Source organism: Rattus norvegicus, chromosome 20 (assembly GCF_036323735.1).
Source record: "Rattus norvegicus strain BN/NHsdMcwi chromosome 20, GRCr8, whole genome shotgun sequence".
Taxonomy (NCBI): domain Eukaryota; kingdom Metazoa; phylum Chordata; class Mammalia; order Rodentia; family Muridae; genus Rattus; species Rattus norvegicus.
Genome location: NC_086038.1, coordinates 35,973,623 through 35,990,369, shown reverse-complemented (window position 1 = coordinate 35,990,369; position 16,747 = coordinate 35,973,623). Strand labels below are relative to the sequence as shown.

At 42.3% G+C, this 16,747-nt stretch overlaps 1 protein-coding gene across 6 annotated transcripts in view; it reads left to right on the top strand.

Moving 5' to 3' along the window:
- Tbc1d32 (TBC1 domain family, member 32) overlaps window positions 1–16,747 on the top strand; it is a 230,881-nt gene that overhangs the window by 142,792 nt on the left and 71,342 nt on the right. The gene's annotated exons all lie outside the window — the stretch shown is intronic.

Here is a 16,747-nt window from a genome sequence, read left to right as displayed (position 1 = left end):
GTGTACAGTGAACAGACAGTGTAGTGTGCTAGGATAGTGTACAGTGAACAGACAGTGTAGTGTGCTAGGATAGTGTACAGTGAACAGACAGTGTAGTGTGCTAGGATAGTACAGAGTGAACAACAGTGTAGTGTGCTAGGATAGTACACAGTGAACAGACAGTGTAGTGTGCTAGGATAGTACACAGTGAACAGACAGTGTAGTGTGCTAGGATAGTGTACAGTGAACAGACAGTGTAGTGTGCTAGGATAGTACACAGTGAACAGACAGTGTAGTGTGCTAGGATAGTACACAGTGAACAGACAGTGTAGTGTGCTAGGATAGTACACAGTGAACAGACAGTGTAGTGTGCTAGGATAGTACACAGTGAACAGACAGTGTAGTGTGCTAGGATAGTACACAGTGAACAGACAGTGTAGTGTGCTAGGATAGTGTACAGTGAACAGACAGTGTAGTGTGCTAGGATAGTGTACAGTGAACAGACAGTGTAGTGTGCTAGGATAGTGTACAGTGAACAGACAGTGTAGTGTGCTAGGATAGTACACAGTGAACAGACAGTGTAGTGTGCTAGGATAGTGTACAGTGAACAGACAGTGTAGTGTGCTAGGATAGTACACAGTGAACAGACAGTGTAGTGTGCTAGGATAGTACACAGTGAACAGACAGTGTAGTGTGCTAGGATAGTACACAGTGAACAGACAGTGTAGTGTGCTAGGATAGTACACAGTGAACAGACAGTGTAGTGTGCTAGGATAGTACACAGTGAACAGACAGTGTAGTGTGCTAGGATAGTACACAGTGAACAGACAGTGTAGTGTGCTAGGATAGTGTACAGTGAACAGACAGTGTAGTGTGCTAGGATAGTGTACAGTGAACAGACAGTGTAGTGCTAGGATAGTGTACAGTGAACAGACAGCGTAGTGTGCTAGGATAGTACACAGTGAACAGACAGTGTAGTGTGCTAGGATAGTACACAGTGAACAGACAGTGTAGTGTGCTAGGATAGTGTACAGTGAACAGACAGTGTAGTGTGCTAGGATAGTACACAGTGAACAGACAGTGTAGTGTGCTAGGATAGTGTACAGTGAACAGACAGTGTAGTGTGCTAGGATAGTACACAGTGAACAGACAGTGTAGTGTGCTAGGATAGTACACAGTGAACAGACAGTGTAGTGTGCTAGGATAGTACACAGTGAACAGACAGTGTAGTGTGCTAGGATAGTACACAGTGAACAGACAGTGTAGTGTGCTAGGATAGTGTACAGTGAACAGACAGTGTAGTGTGCTAGGATAGTACACAGTGAACAGACAGTGTAGTGTGCTAGGATAGTACACAGTGAACAGACAGTGTAGTGTGCTAGGATAGTATACAGTGAAAGTGCCTTGCCAAAGGAAGTCTTGTATAAAAAGATGCATGGAATTCAGTCGGTGTATGATCTGTGGAGGGAAAAACAACAGCGAGTAAAGGCAAGACCAGAGCAAAGGCTCTGAGCTTGATGACATCATACACTGCTGGGGCTACGCCAAGAGGTTCTAGGCCAGGAAATGCCTACAAGAATTACAAGGATCCACCATCAAACTTTTCATTATTTTCCAAGTCAATTCTTAACATCAGCATTCAGTGCTTTTTTTTTTTTATTTTATTAACTTGAGTATTTCTTATATACATTTTGAGTGTTATTCCCTTTCCCGGTTTCCGGGCAAACATCCCCCTCCCCCCTCCCCTTCCTTATGGGTGTTCCCCTCCCAACCCTCCCCCCATTGCCGCCCTCCCCCCATAGACTAGTTCACTGGGGGTTCAGTCTTAGCAGGACCTAGGGCTTCCCCTTCCACTGGTGCTCTTACTAGGATATTCATTGCTACCTATGGGGTCAGAGTCCAGGGTCAGTCCATGTATAGTCTTTAGGTAGTGGCTTAGTCCCTGGAAGCTCTGGTTGCTTGGCATTGTTGTACTTTTGGGGTCTCGAGCCCCTTCAAGCTCTTCCAGTTCTTTCTCTGATTCCTTCAATAGGGGACCTATTCTCAGTTCAGTGGTTTGCTGCTGGCATTCGCCTCTGTATTTGCTGTATTCTGGCTGTGTCTCTCAGGAGCGATCTACATCCGGCTCCTGTCGGTCTGCACTTCTTTGCTTCATCCATCTTGTCTAATTGGGTGGCTGTATATGTATGGGCCACATGTGGGGCAGGCTCTGAATGGGTGTTCCTTCAGTCTCTGTTTTAATCTTTGCCTCTCCCTTCCCTGCCAAGGGTATTCTTTTTCCTCATTTAAAGAAGGAGTGAAGCATTCACATTTTGATCATCCGTCTTGAGTTTCGTTTGTTCTAGGGATCTAGGGTAATTCAAGCATTTGGGCTAATAGCCACTTATCAATGAGTGCATACCATGTATGTCTTTCTGTGATTGGGTTAGCTCACTCAGGATGATATTTTCCAGTTCCAACCATTTGCCTACGAATTTCATAAACTCGTTGTTTTTGATAGCTGAGTAATATTCCATTGTGTAGATGTACCACATTTTCTGTATCCATTCCTCTGTTGAAGGGCATCTGGGTTCTTTCCAGCTTCTGGCTATTATAAATAAGGCTGCGATGAACATAGTGGAGCACGTGTCTCTTTCATATGTTGAGGCATCTTTTGGGTATATGCCCAAGAGAGGTATAGCTGGATCCTCAGGCAGTTCAATGTCCAATTTTCTGAGGAACCTCCAGACTGATTTCCAGAATGGTTTTACCAGTCTGCAATCCCACCAACAATGGAGGAGTGTTCCTCTTTCTCCACATCCTCGCCAGCATCTGCTGTCACCTGAGTTTTTGATCTTAGCCAATCGCACTGGTGTGAGGTGAAATCTCAGGGTTGTTTTGATTTGCATTTCCCTTATGACTAAAGATGTTGAACATTTCTTTAGGTGTTTCTCAGCCATTCGGAATTCCTCAGCTGTGAATTCTTTGTTTAGCTCTGAACCCCATTTTTTAATAGGGTTATTTGTTTCCCTGCGGTCTAACTTCTTGAGTTCTTTGTATATTTTGGATATAAGGCCTCTATCTGTTGTAGGATTGGTAAAGATCTTTTCCCAATCTGTTGGTTGCCGTTTTGTCCTAACCACAGTGTCCTTTGCCTTACAGAAGCTTTGCAGTTTTATGAGATCCCATTTGTCGATTCTTGATCTTAGAGCATAAGCCATTGGTGTTTTGTTCAGGAAATTTTTTCCAGTGCCCATGTGTTCCAGATGCTTCCCTAGTTTTTCTTCTATTAGTTTGAGTGTGTCTGGTTTGATGTGGAGGTCCTTGATCCACTTGGACTTAAGCTTTGAAAAAGGGTGATAAGCATGGATCGATCTGCATTCTTCTACATGTTGCCCTCCAGTTGAACCAGCACCATTTGCTGAAAATGCTATCTTTTTTCCATTGGATGGTTTTGGCTCCTTTGTCAAAAATCAAGTGACCATAGGTGTGTGGGTTCATTTCTGGGTCTTCAATTCTATTCCATTGGTCTATCTGTCTGTCTCTGTACCAATACCATGCAGTTTTTATCACTATTGCTCTGTAATACTGCTTGAGTTCAGGGATAGTGATTCCCCCTGAAGTCCTTTTATTGTTGAGGATAGCTTTAGCTATCCTGGGTTTTTTGTTATTCCAGATGAATTTGCAAATTGTTCTGTCTAACTCTTTGAAGAATTGGATTGGTATTTTGATGGGGATTGCATTGAATCTGTAGATTGCTTTTGGTAAAATGGCCATTTTTACTATATTAATCCTGCCAATCCACGAGCATGGGAGATCTTTCCATTTTCTGAGGTCTTCTTCAATTTCTTTCCTCAGAGTCTTGAAGTTCTTATTGTACAGATCTTTTACTTGCTTGGTTAAAGTCACACCGAGGTACTTTATATTATTTGGGTCTATTATGAAGGGTGTCGTTTCCCTAATTTCTTTCTCGGCTTGTTTCTCTTTTGTATAGAGGAAGGCAACTGATTTATTTGAGTTAATTTTATACCCAGCCACTTTGCTGAAGTTGTTTATCAGCTTTAGTAGTTCTCTGGTGGAACTTTTGGGATCACTTAAATATACTATCATGTCATCTGCAAATAGTGATATTTTGACCTCTTCTTTTCCAATCTGTATCCCTTTGATCTCCTTTTGTTGTCTGATTGCTCTGGCTAGAACTTCAAGAACTATATTGAATAAGTAGGGAGAGAGTGGGCAGCCTTGTCTAGTCCCTGATTTTAGTGGGATTGCTTCAAGTTTCTCTCCATTTAGTTTAATGTTAGCAACTGGTTTGCTGTATATGGCTTTTACTATGTTTAGGTATGGGCCTTGAATTCCTATTCTTTCCAGGACTTTTATCATGAAGGGGTGTTGAATTTTGTCAAATGCTTTCTCAGCATCTAATGAAATGATCATGTGGTTCTGTTCTTTCAGTTTGTTTATATAATGGATCACGTTGATGGTTTTCCGTATATTAAACCATCCCTGCATGCCTGGGATGAAGCCTACTTGATCATGGTGGATGATTGTTTTGATGTGCTCTTGAATTCGGTTTGCCAGAATTTTATTGAGTATTTTTGCGTCGATATTCATAAGGGAAATTGGTCTGAAGTTCTCTTTCTTTGTTGTGTCTTTGTGTGGTTTAGGTATAAGAGTAATTGTGGCTTCGTAGAAGGAATTCGGTAGGGCTCCATCTGTTTCAATTTTGTGGAATAGTTTGGATAATATTGGTATGAGGTCTTCTATGAAGGTTTGATAGAATTCTGCACTAAACCCGTCTGGACCTGGACTCTTTTTGGTTGGGAGACCTTTAATGACTGCTTCTATTTCCTTAGGAGTTATGGGGTTGTTTAACTGGTTTATCTGTTCCTGATTTAACTTCGATACCTGGTATCTGTCTAGGAAATTGTCCATTTCCTGAAGATTTTCAAGTTTTGTTGAATATAGGTTTTTATAGTAAGATCTGATGATTTTTTGAATTTCCTCTGAATCTGTAGTTATGTCTCCCTTTTCATTTCTGATTTTGTTAATTTGGACGCACTCTCTGTGTCCTCTCGTTAGTCTGGCTAAGGGTTTATCTATCTTGTTGATTTTCTCAAAGAACCAACTTTTGGTTCTATTGATTCTTTCTATGGTCCTTTTTGTTTCTACTTGGTTGATTTCAGCTCTGAGTTTGATTATTTCCTGCCTTCTGCTCCTCCTGGGTGTATTTGCTTCTTTTTGTTCTAGAGCTTTTAGTTGTGCTGTCAAGCTGCTGACATATGCTCTTTCCTGTTTCTTTCTGCAGGCACTCAGCGCTATGAGTTTTCCTCTTAGCACAGCTTTCATTGTGTCCCATAAGTTTGAGTATGTTGTATCTTCATTTTCATTAAATTCTAAAAAGTTTTTAATTTCTTTCTTTATTTCTTCCTTGACCAGGTTATCATTGAGTAGAGCATTGTTCAATTTCCACGTATATGTGGGCATTCTTCCCTTATTGTTATTGAAGACCAGTTTTAAGCCGTGGTGGTCCAATAGCACGCATGGGATTATTTCTATCTTTCTGTACCTGTTGAGTCCCGTTTTTTGACTAATTATATGGTCAATTTTGGAGAAAGTACCATGAGGAGCTGAGAAGAAGGTATATCCTTTTGCTTTAGGATAGAATGTTCTATAAATATCCGTTAAGTCCATTTGGCTCATGACTTCTCTTAGTCTGTCGACATCACTGTTTAATTTCTGTTTCCATGATCTGTCCATTGATGAGAGTGGGGTGTTGAAATCTCCAACTATTATTGTGTGAGGTGCAATGTGTGTTTTGAGCTTTAGTAAGGTTTCTTTTACATATGTAGGTGCCCTTGTATTTGGGGCATAGATATTTAGGATTGAGAGTTCATCTTGGTGGATTTTTCCTTTGATGAATATGAAGTGTCCTTCCTTATCTTTTTGATGACTTTTAGTTGGAAATTGATTTTATTTGATATTAGAATGGCTACTTCAGCTTGCTTCTTCTGACAATTTGCTTGGAAAGTTGTTTTCCAGCCTTTCACTCTGAGGTAGTGTCTGTCTTTGTCTCTGAGGTGTGTTTCCTGTAGGCAGCAGAATGCAGGGTCCTCGTTGCGTATCCAGTTTGTTAATCTATGTCTTTTTATTGGGGAGTTGAGGCCATTGATATTGAGAGATATTAAGGAATAGTGATTATTGTTTCCCTTTATATTCATATTTGGATGTGAGGTTATGTTTGTGTGCTTTCATTCTCTTTGTTTTGTTGCCAAGACGATTAGTTTCTTGCTTCTTCTAGGGTATAGCTTGCCTCCTTATGTTGGGCTTTACCATTTATTATCCTTTGTAGTGCTGGATTTGTAGAAAGATATTGTGTAAATTTGGTTTTGTCATGGAATATCTTGGTTTCTCCATCAATGTTAATTGAGAGTTTTGCTGGATACAGTAACCTGGGCTGGCATTTGTGTTCTCTTAGGGTCTGTATGACATCTGTCCAGGATCTTCTGGCCTTCATAGTTTCTGGCGAGAAGTCTGGTGTGATTCTGATAGGTCTCCCTTTATATGTTACTTGACCTTTTTCCCTTACTGCTTTTAATATTCTTTCTTTATTTTGTGCGTTTGGTGTTTTGACAATTATGTGACGGGAGGTGTTTCTTTTCTGGTCCAATCTATTTGGAGTTCTGTAGGCTTCTTGTATGTCTATGGGTATCTCTTTTTTTAGGTTAGGGAAGTTTTCTTCTATGATTTTGTTGAAGATATTTACTGGTCCTTTGAGCTGGGAGTCTTCACTCTCTTCTATACCTATTATCCTTAGGTTTGATCTTCTCATTGAGTCCTGGATTTCCTGTATGTTTTGGACCAGTAGCTTTTTCCGCTTTACATTATCTTTGACAGTTGAGTCAATGATTTCTATGGAATCTTCTGCTCCTGAGATTCTCTCTTCCATCTCTTGTATTCTGTTGGTGAAGCTTGTATCTACAGCTCCTTGTCTCTTCTTTTGGTTTTCTATATCCAGGGTTGTTTCCATGTATTCTTTCTTGATTGCTTCTATTTCCATTTTTAATTCCTTCAACTGTTTGATTGTGTTTTCCTGGAATTCTTTCAGGGATTTTTGCGATTCCTCTCTGTAGGCTTCTACTTGTTTATTAATGTTTTCCTGTGTTTCCCTAAGTGTGTTCATGTCTTTCTTGAAGTCCTCCAGCATCATGATCATATGATTTTGAAACTAGATCTTGCTTTTCTGGTGTGTTTGGATATTCCATGTTTGTTTTGGTGGGGGAATTGGGCTCCGATGATGGCATGTAGTCTTGGTTTCTGTTGCTTGGGTTCCTGCGCTTGCCTCTCGCCATCAGATTATCTCTAGTGTTACTTTGTTCTGCTATTTCTGACAGTGGCTAGACTGTCCTATAAGCCTGTGTGTCAGGAGTGCTGTAGACCTGTTTTCCTCTCTTTCAGTCAGTTATGGGGACAGAGTGTTCTGCTTTTGGGCCTGTAGTTTTTCCTCTCTACAGGTCTTCAGCTGTTCCTGTGGGCCTGTGTCTTGAGTTCACCAGGCAGCTTTCTTGCAGCAGAAAATTTGGTCTTACCTGTGGTCCTGAGGCTCAAGTTCGCTCGTGGGGTGCTGCCCAGGGGCTCTCTGCAGTGGCAGCAACCAGGAAGACCTGTGCCGCCCCTTCCGGGAGCTTCAGTGCACCAGGGTTCCAGATGGTCTTTGGCTTTTTCCTCTGGCGTCCGAGATGTGTGTGCAGGGAGCAGTCTCTTCTGGTTTCCCAGGCTTGTCTGCCTCTCTGAAGGTTTAGCTCTCCCTCCCACAGGATTTGGGTGCAGAGAACTGTTTATCCAGTCTGTTTCTTTCAGGTTCAGGCGGTGTCTCAGGCACGTGTCCTGCCGCTCCTGGGCCCTCCCCCACGGGAGCCCAGAGGCCTTATACAGTTTCCTCTTGGGCCAGGGATGTGGGCAGGGGTGAGCAGTGTTGGTGGTCTCTTCCGCTCTGCAGCCTCAGGAGTGCCCACCTGACCAGGCGGTTGGGTCTCTCTCTCACCGGGTCTGGGAGCAGAGAGCTGCTGCGGGCCGGGATCCGCGGGTGTCCATTCAGTGCTTTATAATGTCTTAAGACGTACATTGGAAGGAAATCATGGTAAAGATGTATTCTACAACTAGTGTGCTTTCAAGTGTGGGCTTTGGCCTTCATCCTCGCATAACAAAACCTAGTGCTCTTTCCAGACACTCGGGCATAGCCTTGCCTCTTTGTGAGGAGCAGGGCTTGCAACAGTGCCTTTGGGTAATTCCACACTCACTGCTGTCCTTAGTGAAGCTAGGCCTTTCAGGTGTTTGCTCCCATGAGTCTCTCTGGTAGCTGTTTTTACTGGAGCTGTTGTCTTTAGGTTACTAATGACATGCTTGCTTCTCTGCTGTGCATTTCATAAACACCGAGTGCAGGGTGCTTCACTGAATTATAACTAACACATCAATGCCTGTTTGCTTTTTCAGTACTTCAAGCTTTTTCTTGGACTTTCCTTGATATAAACAGCACTGTTTCCTTTGCTAAGCCTCATTTGGAAATAGACATTTCTTTATTACTTTTTGAATAACAGGTTCACTGTCAGTTTTATTAACTGACTTCCACCTTTATTAATTTGTTTCCATAAAAATATTTTGGGAACTTGAAAAAAGGAAATAAAAATACAGTATAAATAGATATTTCCCCCAGGATAAACATATCCACCAGTACCTAGGAATCAGTAGTGATGGACGTGTACTTTTACTCCATTCCGAAGTGGTTTATGAAAGAGCAATAAAGGATTCATGTTCTGTCCAGAGCGTGCCAGGCAGTTGTAGTGTGCTTCTGGCTCAGTTTACTTCCCGTCCTCTGAGATGAGTATTTTCAAAACTCTTTTCTTTCTTCCCCATTCTCCATCCTTCCTTTAGGCCTCCAGTCAGGACTGGGAATGAACTACCTTAGCTGATTTGTAAAAGCCAATGTCCAAATCCTCTGTACTTCCCCTCAGTGATCGTGATTCTTATAGCTCTTGTTTGTCCATCATTTTTAGATCTTCATCCTGCGAACCCACAATACATCCATAATTTCCTGAGTCTATCCTTTGATAAAGTGTGTGTGTGTGTGTGTGTGTGTGTGTGTGTGAGAGAGAGAGAGAGAGAGAGAGAGAGAATAAATACATTCTGTTGAGTAAAATAAGCCAGGCAAGCAAAGGTAAATATATACATATGTGTGAACTTACTCTGTTTTTTCTGGAGGACCCTCTGATACCCTTCATGATCCATAGCATAGATGGATGGAGTTCACCTTTCAGCTTTCATCAGTATTCTGCTGCAGTTGCCTACTTTTTTTATTAATGTATATTAATTATACAACATAATCAGTTTCATTGGACATGTTAATACACATATATATACATATATATATTATGTACTGCTATAGTTTTTACTCCTTCCCTTGGCTTCTGTTATCTCCCTTCCCATTTTCTTCTTCCTCTTCCAAGTAGCCTTCTATTCATTTCTATCTTTTTACAAATGCTAGATTCTGCATGTAAGATAAAGTGAGATACTTGTTTTCTTCATGTGGTCTATTTCAGCTAACACGAAGACTTTCTGTTTCACATAAATGACATATTTTTTCTCTTTGTGGTTAAAATAAGTGTGTGTGTGTGTGTGTGTGTGTGAGTGTGTACACATGCCACTATATCCTCAATTGGCAGGCATCTGATTGGTTGGTTTTGTTGTCAGTACTCTGTGGTATAAATGGATATACAGTGTCTCTGTATGCTGACTTAGATTCCTTTAGACATATGGTCAGGAATGGTATACCTAGCTTATATGGTAGTTCCATTTTTAGTTTTTTGAGGAATCTCCATACTGATCCTATAGCGGCTGTATGTACCAGTTTGCATTTCCATCCACAGGATTTAAGAATCTCCTCCAACTCTAGGTTTTGGGAGCTGACAAGCAGGCATGGGGATTGGCTAGCAGGCAGGGTACTGAGAATGCCCTTAGGATGAGGGAAGTTGAGTTTGTCATGAGAATCTGTGGATTGGGGGAGTGGAGACAGTCAACACAGGCCACTGAAGTTGGTGTGCTATGCGGCTGGGGGTGACAAGGGTCATTGGAATTGGAGGACAGGCAGAGGGTGAGGATTCCCTGCATGACCAGTGGGTTTCCTGGTAGACAGTGCCATTGGTATTGGAAGATGAGACAAACTTGTAGAAGGGAAGGTTCAAAGGGCAAAGGGAAACTGTGGAAGATCTGTTTGCATTGGGGGTAGAAAGGAAGGAGAGGGTACAGTAGTCAGCCTGCTACCGATTTGGGGGGTACAATTGAGGAGGTGGGAAGGAGGGAGAGTGGGCCCAGGGGAAGGTGCTGAGGACCCAGCTATACCACTCCTGGGCATACACCCAAAGATGCTCCAACACATAACAAGGACACATGCTCCATTATGTTCATAGCAGCCTTATTCATAATAGTCAGAAGCTGGAGAGAACCCAGATGCCCTTCAACAGAGGAATGGATACAGAAAATGTGGTACATCCAGACAATGGAATATTACTCAGCTATCAAAAACAATGACTTCATGAAATTCTTAGGCAGATGGATGGAACTAAAGCATATCATCCTGAGTGAGGTAACCCAGTCACAAAAGAACACATGGTATGCACTCACTGTTAAGTGGATATCAGTCCCAAAACTCGGAATACCCAAGAAACAATCCACAGACCATATGAAGCTCAAGAAGAAGTGGTAGAATTTAGGTCTTTTTAAAGCCAACACTCCCTACTGGGCCTTTCCCATGAGCCAAAAAGGATGTGTTTGTTGAGGTAAAAATTTTAAAAAAGCAGAACTGGTTCCCGCACTTACCCTGGCAGTCTCTTGTTCCTGCTTCAACGGGCCACTGGAACTAGTGCTAATTCATCTCAGATTGGTACCTCTCCCGGCGGCTCTCAGCTAGCCTCGAACTCTCTGGTCCCAGCTGTCCGGTAAATTCAAGACTCAACAAACTGTAACCAAACAATCAGATTTACATGTTAAATTCTCAATTCACAATACATCCACACAATAAACTTACAACCAATTGATAAGGATATAAACCGCCCACCTAGATAAAATATTATTTGCCCATCTAGACAACCTAAAATCCAGTAAATATCCATCCCTCAAGAATAGTCATAACAACCTGTAATATGTGCAGAGAGGAATTTTAATATCCACCACCATGTTCTCTCAACTGCCTTCTCCTCACTCCCACCTCCTCTGCCTCTCTAAAACTTTTTTCCTGCCCATCCTTCCTTCTTGTCCAATGACAGGCCTCATTCTATCCTGTACTGTGAGGTTCAATCTGAGCCCCTTCTGGGACCTCTTGAATGAGACTCTGGAAGTGGTGATCAATGCAAAAAGTTTTATTCCAGCATGCTGGGGTCAACTCACTCTCCTTTTGGGAGAGACAACCTCAAGCAGACTCTACTACCTTGCAAACAATTGGGGCAGAATTTGCACAATGGTAACTAGGTAGGGTACTATGAGCATTTGGTGGAGCGAAACACTTTCACATTAACTCTGTACTATTCAACACTTTGTGGGGGTGGGGGGTTCAGTTGGAAGCCACAGGTAGCTTTGTGTGACAGTTTGGCTTGTAGCTGTTCCAGGAATTAAACCAGCTTTTTTTCTTCCTGGAAAGGAGGGGTTCTTGTGCACGGAGGTTGGGGTGGGAATTTTCCCACTGGACCCAGATTGGCCCCATCTCTGGCTCTTTTGGTACCTGCCTTCGCCTGCATAATGACATCAACCTACAAGTGTTTATTTCTATTTATTTACTTATAACTTTGTGTATGTGTTCCTATTCTTGTGTATGCCTGTGAACATATGTACATGGGAGGGGTAAGGAGGCTGGGTCTCAATGGCCTGGAACTTGCTACATTGACTGGCCTACAAGCCTCACCCATCCTGATGTCTTTGCCACCTCAGTGCTGGAATTACAAATGTCCTACCCTGCCCGCATGTGTTCTACAGCTTAAACTCAGGTCTCTACTTACAAGGCAAGCACTTTAGTGCCCGGGCTATTTCCCAAACCCCTATTCTCTCTATTTGCAATTCCATTTCTGTCCTTCATTCTACTGCAAAATTCCTCAAGTGAGTACCTGTGTCTTTATGTTATATTCTTCTTTCTTGAACCTACCAACACCCTATCTCATAGATATACCAGCCTCATCTTAGTGCTCATTTAACTTGGACCTAGCAACAGCAATATTTGGCACTTGCCCTCCTCCTCATTTTCATCCCCTTCCTCTTCCTCCTTCTCCCCTTCCTTTGGGACTTCCCCTTATCCTTCTCCTCCTCTTCTTCTTTTAAAACATTTTTTGCTTGTCTTCTGGAAAATTCACCTGTTCGGTTTTTCTCCGATGTATATTGTGGTAAATACATCTTTGATTATATTCTCGTTTTCTTTTCTTTCCTTTTCTGCTTTTCTTTCTCTCTTTCTTTCTCTCTTTCTTTCTCTCTTTCTTTCTTTCTTCCCTCCCTCCCTCCCTCCCTCCCTTCCTTCCTTCCTTCCTTCTAATCTTTCACATCTCCTCAAATCAAACCCTGGAGTGCACTGGGCCTCAGTCCTGAGTGCCCCTTGCTCTTACTGGCCATTTTACAGTAGTGATGATCTTAGCTTGTCTGGTCACTGAGCAGATGCTGCCCAGCCTCCTGGTGTCTGTCAGATTGTTATCTCCAGCTCTTATCCCTACCTTGGGTTCTGGTGTCATGTCTGTTCTCTTGACATTTCTCTAGGAAAGTCAGTAAGCGCATCAGACAACATGATGGCGATCATTTTCTGACAGTCTCTTAAAGTCTGTTCCTTTGATGTTCTTCATGATTTCAGACAGGGCAACTTTTGTGCCTCCATTTCTTCAGGCAATAAGCCCAAAGGGTATTTTGGAGTCTTCCCTTCTTTAAGCGCCACAAGTAATCTGACAGCAAGTCATATTAACTCTACAGATCTAAACTAAATCCACATTTGCCTCATCCAGCCTGCCTGTGTTCAATCTGTTCTCACACAGCAGCCAGATTCTTCTGAAGCACCCATTGGATCATGGCACCTACTCTTCTGGCTGAGAAGGCCGTGCCTTTACCGTAGCCCTCCCAGCACAGGCTTTGTTTTAGGAAGGACCGTACAATTCTAGAACGATTTGGTCTCTCATTTTCCCCATGATAGGAACTTGTTTAGACTGCTGTTCCATTTGCAAATAACCACAAGCCTGTGAATCAGATGTTAGTTCTACTTTAACAGTAGTACCTGTGAATCTGTGCCCTGATTGTAGATGAGGGAGAAAACTGAAAATGCTAAAGGAAGTAAAACTATGTCTAGTTTTCCCTCAAATGTAAGTATGGAAATCAGAGCTCTGCAAACCTAGTGAGAAAAGCGTAACCAACTTCATGTTCTAAAGGGTAAGTTAAGTCAGAATTAGTGTGGTTGATCCAATTAAATGAGCAGTGACTATGCAATACTGTGCTCAAGCTAATAACTACTAGTAGGGCTCATATATTTTGTGCTCTGCTTTTTGATTCAGAAGCAATGATTCATTGATTCTGACAGGCATCAGATTAGTCATCGTTTGCACACAAAATTTTAGGATGTTATTTCGTTGTTGAAAAATTTCACTTCAGCTCTATGCACATGATGAACTGATTCTCCTTCATCTCCCAGCTTCTAGATTTATCCTGTTTGCGGCAGCTGGCATCTCCTCACTGGTTAAATCATCTCCCGTTGGCTGCTCAGCACCAGTCTGAGCCGTGAGATGAGTGATCTCTATAACCTCAAGTCTGGAGGCATCATCTAGTTCAGCCATTTCTCTGTGTGAACATTTCAACGTAACATTATTAAAATTTAGTTGGCCCTATAGAAGCTAACAATATCCATGTGTGTATATGCACATGTACATGTGCACATACGTGTATGTGAGCACAGAGCTTCAAAGGCAAACATTACATTGCCTATAGCAGCAGTAATTAATATACCTGAACTGTGCTAGTGTATCTTATTATATTGTTCATTTTTCAGAAGAGAAAAACTGGCTCCGTGGCCACAAAGCAGATGCAGGCTAGTATGTTAGAAGCTGTCCGCAGAAACTGCTGGCAGGTAGCTCGTGGGCCCACCTGTTTATAACGGGCTGCTTATAAGCTGGTGTGCAGACACGTTTGCTTTTGTTCTCAGTTCCCCCAGGAGTTTTCATGACCTATTGACAGTCTCCTCTGCTTTATTCTGTCTGCCTGAGCTGAGGGCGAAGACTTCTGTTTTTTGAAAGAGATGAGAGAAATGTAGACTTCCTGTGCTGAAATTGAAAGATGGTCTGAGGAATTGAGTAACACACTCCAGATACTGAAGGCATTAGAGAGAGAGATCTCAGAAAAAATAAGACAATTTCTGTTTTTTCTCTGTCTGACACTGTTTTATTATTTTTAAAAATTACTTTTATGCCAAGTGAGAAGAGGGCTTACTGGGTAAAGTTCTTGCTGACCAGGTATGAGCATCTGAGTTCAGATATGTAGCCACCACATAGAAACTGACTGGGTATAATGGTGCATATATGTTGGAGGAAAATACAGCGAGATCGCATGGACTCAGATGCCAGTCACTCTGGCCCAAACTGAAAGCTCTCGTTCCGTGAGAGACCGAGCTGTAAAATACAAAACCGAGAAACAATTCAAACATTTCAACACCAGCCTCTGGCATCCATCACTATCTGCACAGGTGAGCAGACTGGCACACTTGGGCACATACAAATATGCCACAGAGAGAGACACACACACACACATGCGCATTGTCTTTATATGGCTGCCATAAGCAAACACTATTAGATTTATGTCCCATATATCTGGATGCTGTGGTTCTATATCTAGCATGGTGCCAGGGGCAGACCTGGGACAGCAAGTGTATGAAACAAGAAAACACACACACACACACACACACACACACACACACACACACACACACACACACACACACACACACTGGGTGGTCTGGATGCTTTTGGAGACTCAGCATAATGATATACAGGTGAACTGAGAGGCAGATTATTGTTTTCGGGTGGAATGCAAGGTAACGTTTTAACAGATAAATAATATGGTGAACAGGTGGATCGAGGAGACAAGTTTAGCTAATCTCAGTAGGAACTGTCTCTATAGTGGACCATTGTCAGGCTGTACAAATCTAGGCAGAGAAAGCCGTGGTGGGCATTTTCTTCATATACCAGCAATGTCCACATGTGGACCAGAGGAAGACATTGCCATTCCTCTGAGACTTCCTGTGGGACAAAGGCTTTGCCATTTTCCCAGAGTCTAAGGCTTCAGGGTCCTTGACATGGCCACAGCCATGCCAACAGTGTACCTTTATTCTGGACTTCTTGCACTCCAGGCTTGTACACACCGTGGAATTTCCATTTTACTGCAATGTTAATTTGATGTACATTATACTCAGTGGGTGCAGGCATCCTCAGGGAAGAGAGAGTGCTGTCTGGTTTTTACTCAGTGGGTGCGGGCATCCTCAAGGAGGAGAGAGTGCTGTCTGGCTTTCTTTTGTGTATTGTTAAGTCCATTAACAGGTCCTTAGGGAAGCACTAACTCGCTGGTTGTTTTCTCAGGTCTTAGAAATGTGTCTGGGTCATTTGCTGAAAGTTAAAAATATACCAGTAACTTCTCACAGAAGGGAGCATTTTCATGTTCCCAGGAACTCCTTGGCAACCATTCCTTGCTAATCCATTCCTCCTTCCAGAAAGTTTGCTTTCTTGTGTGTAAGTGGAGTGACAGTGTGAGCCGCCTGTGTAAAGAAGGGCACTTCTTCCCTATTCTTTCTCATCACTGTCCTTCATCTCCCTCCCGTCTGTGGTAGTTATCCTTTAGATTCAGGATCAATCACACAGGCTTGTTTCACTACCTTAGCTTTGTTTACCTTACAGCCTTCTTAAGATATAATTAATATGGGGTTGGGGATTTAGCTCAGTGGTAGAGCGCTTGCCTAGGAAGCGCAAGGCCCTGGGTTCGGTCCCCAGCTCCGAAAAAAAGAAAAGAAAAAAAGATATAATTAATATATAATATAATTCATCCATTTAAAATACACAGTTTATTGATTTGCTTGTTGGCTGGTTTTCTAGACTGAGTCTCGCTGCATAGCCCTGATTATCTTCAAACTTGTTCTGTAGAGAAGCCTAGCCTCAGGCTAGGAGACCTGCCTATCTCTACCTCCTGAGAACTAGGACTAAAGGCATGTGCCACTGCCACCTGGCCAGTTTGTAGATCTTTAGTATATTCATAGATATATTCATCGACAGCCTTAAAGTGGTAAAATTAGCAAGATCAAATAAAATCTCCCTGCACTAAAACCCTTGGAACTACGTGTCAATGAAGTCTACATACCCTTCGCTGATTTGTCAGAGTCTAGGGAAGTCAAGCCATGTTCACACATGTTTAATGACCAGAGGAATCAACATGAGATTTCCTCTTCCATCAAAGGCTACCTTTCAGACCGTTGTCATTAGACATTGGAAATCATTTCCAGAGTAACCTGAGCGACTCTGCCTCTCAGCTGTGGTAACCTTGGGTCTGACTGAACATCCACAGCACATGCAGATTCGTGGTTGAAAGTTCCTTGCAATGCACTTCAGTCTACATCTTTCCTGAGTTGGGTACCCTCATTACACTTACTTTATCATCTACAAAACATCACTGTCATTTTCAATGGCACATAAAAGGACACATTGCTAGCCTTTTATCCCATTTTTCTATAATTAGAAAACAT